This window comes from Desmodus rotundus, chromosome X, assembly GCF_022682495.2.
Source record: "Desmodus rotundus isolate HL8 chromosome X, HLdesRot8A.1, whole genome shotgun sequence".
Lineage (NCBI taxonomy): Eukaryota > Metazoa > Chordata > Mammalia > Chiroptera > Phyllostomidae > Desmodus > Desmodus rotundus.
The window spans coordinates 55,169,452-55,172,706 of record NC_071400.1 but is presented as its reverse complement, the minus strand read 5'-3'; positions in this window follow the sequence as shown (position 1 = coordinate 55,172,706).

The following is a 3,255-nucleotide window of genomic DNA, read 5'->3' as shown; positions in this document are numbered from 1 at the left end:
TCATATAGAAAAGCCACTGATAACAGCTTGGGTGGTCCCGTAAGTTGGGTGGGGTAGTCCCTCAGGGGATCTCCAGGGTGGGGCAAACAGAGTAGCTAGGTTGATAGAGTCTCAGGTATGGCACAGGCCATCCAGCTCTGTGTTTCTGTGGGAAGCATGTTCAGAAAAGGAACAATGGCCTCTGCCCACCTTTCTGTTTGCAAGAAAGCTGTCCCTCATCTCTTGCCTTAGTGCCAGACACTTCAGTTTCTCCCCGTTTGCCTCTGATACCTTTCAAGCTACTATCCCAGTTCTGGGGCTCAGAGGAAGTGAGTCTGAGTAAGTTCATGTGTGGGTTCTTTAAGTGGAACTGCTTAGGACTCTGGAAGTTTCTTCCACCGACTAAATCCCTGCTCTTTTTTGCAGCCAGAATTTCTGGGGACTTATCTTCCTGGCACTGGAACCCTGGGCTGGGTGGCCTGGTGTGGGGCTGGGACTCCTCACTCTTAAGATATCCCTCCTGAATTTTTATCCACCACACATGGGTGTGGGACAAACCCATTCCATGCCTCTGCCCCCCCCTACCAGTCTGCATGGATGTGGTTTGTTTAGTTCCACAGTTGTCAGACTTTCATTCAATTTGATTTCTGATGGTTCTGAGGGATGTTTGTTCCATACTTTAGTTGTAATTTTGATGTAGTTGTGCAAGGAGGTGAGCTATGTTAACCTATGCCAACATCTTGACCAGAAGTGCCCTAACTAATTCTTGACAGTCTTTATCTTTTAATTCACATGTTTAGACCATTTACATTTAAAATTATTATTGATATTGTCAGATTACTGTATCATGCTTATAACTTTTATGTTCATTGTAGTCATTGATTCTTTTTGAATCTTTCTTTCCTGCCTTCTTTAATAAGGATTTTATATGATTCTGTGTTCTATCTTCTCTGAGGATAATTTAAGTTTATTTTCAAATAAGGCTATACTGCTTCATGGGTAGTGCATGTAGCTCATAACAGAATGTTGCTGATTCCTCTCTCCTGTTCCTCCTGTCATTTAATTTCACTTATACATACACTATAATCACCAATACGTTGTTGCTATTATATCTATTAAGTCAATTAAGATTAAGAAAGTGAGAGTTTATTTTACCTTCATTTATCCCTTCACAAAGCCCTTTATCTATTAGATTTGAATTTCTTTTTCATTTAAAAATTTTTATTTACTGATTTTTGAGAGCAAGATTGGAAGGTGGGGGGGAGAGAGAGAGAGAGAGAGAGAGAGAGAGAGAGAGAGAACAATATTTGTTCCACTTATTTATGTATTCATTGATTGTGCTCAGTGAATACAGGTATGTGCTACTCTGACCAGGTATCAAACCCACAACCTTGGCATATTAGGATGATGCTCTAACCAGCTTAACTACCCAGCCTGGGCCTAGATTTTAGTTTCTGACCTATGCCATTTTACTTCTCTTTGAATAACTTTGAATATTTCTTGCAAGGTAGATCTACTCATTACAAATTCTCTCATGAAGGGCTCTGGTAATAATGTATTTCTTTTGGAGAACAGGTCTTTATTATGGAAAACACAGGGTGTATTTCAAAACAGTTGCTTTTCCCATCTCCTAGAAGGAACATGAGGGGATTTTTCTCAGATCTTCATTTTGAGAACTTGGTGGGATTTCTGGAGGCAAAACCCAAGAAAGTATAGGCCTGCCCCCAAGATTGATCCCCCAGGAGATTTCAACTCCTAGCCTAGGTCACACCCAGCCACAAGCAATTCATCAAAACCACCCTTTAAGTGTTCCTACAAATAATTGGCTCCAGCAGGTTCTGCCTTATTTATTCTGATCTCTGCTGTGATTCTTTATACTCACCTGACTCTTTACATTTTAGGCTGGCAGTTCTGTATGTCTAAGAAAAAATATTGTATTTTTGTTTTCTCAATGTTTTTCCTTATTGTGAATCTGGGAGACATCTTCCAAGCTCTGCATATGTCAGAGCCTGATTTTAGGCATTTGAGTTGGAATTTCTCTTGTACCTTGGGGTTGAATGTCAGGACTCATATTCATGGACCAAACATCACCAATAAGTGCGCATAAGTAGAAGTATTGACTTTCAAGGTCGGTTCAGTTATCTACTTCATTATGAGATAATCATATTATTTTCTTGTTATTAAGAACAAATAAGCATGCAATCTGTGGCAGACACTGGGTTGGTTACCTCTACTTTCATTTCCAACCTTATTCTCCCTTGCCTGCCTGTTCCTCAGAGGCTGGAAAACCTAAACATGCATGTTTCCAGTCATGCTGAGCTAGAGTGGCAATCGTGACTTTTTTCAAGTAAGATGTAAGCACAAGCTTATTGGGAAGTTTCTGGGAAAGGTTTTGTTTGTTTGAGAAAAGGGGACCAATTTGGCTGATGTTGCCTCTTCCACTCTGATGCCTGCCTTGGTTGTGGACATGATTCCTAAAGCTAGAGAAAACATGGGGGTTGTGTCTAAGAGAATCACAGTGGCATCAGTGAAAGATTGTTAACAGCCACCTACCACCAGAATTCTTGTGTAAGAAACATAAACTTCTATTTGATTAAGCCTTTCTAAGGCTGATTTTCTATAACCTACAGCCATATGCCCTTCTCACTTATTGCACCTAACCTATTTGGACTCTGAGGCAGAAAACAAAGATAACAGTCTAATAGATGAACACTAGGAAGAACAGGAATAAGTTTGACTACACCGAAGGAATAATGCTGGCACCCACCTATTCATAGAATGAAAGCAAAAATTATTAGTCTTAGTGTTGAAATACCAAGGACTAGAGCTTTGCTGATTTCCATTTGTTATACACATTTGTTACATGAGATGTGGAGGGAATGTTGATTCTGTGTAATTTCAAAGTGCCAGTGACCACTAGCATGAGAAAAGGGCAATTTTTAAGGAGTTGGGGTTTGTAGCAGTGTCCTAGTGCTGCAGAGAGTGAACCAATCAAAGGATTGATTTCTAAAGTATTTCCGAATTAGGGACAAGAGGCTCTGCCTAACCCAGTCTTCTTGAGCAAGTTATTTGATCTCTCTGTGCTTCAGTTTCCTTATCTGTAAAATGGGGATAATTATAGTATTCACCTCACTGGAGCATTGTGAGCATCAAATGAGATGATGTATTTAAAAGAGTTTAACCAATGCCTGTGCACTGCAAGTGTTGTATCAGCTGGATTGTGGATCTAGCCTTCTATTTCTGTTGCCATCACAAGCCACAAACTCACACAGAACT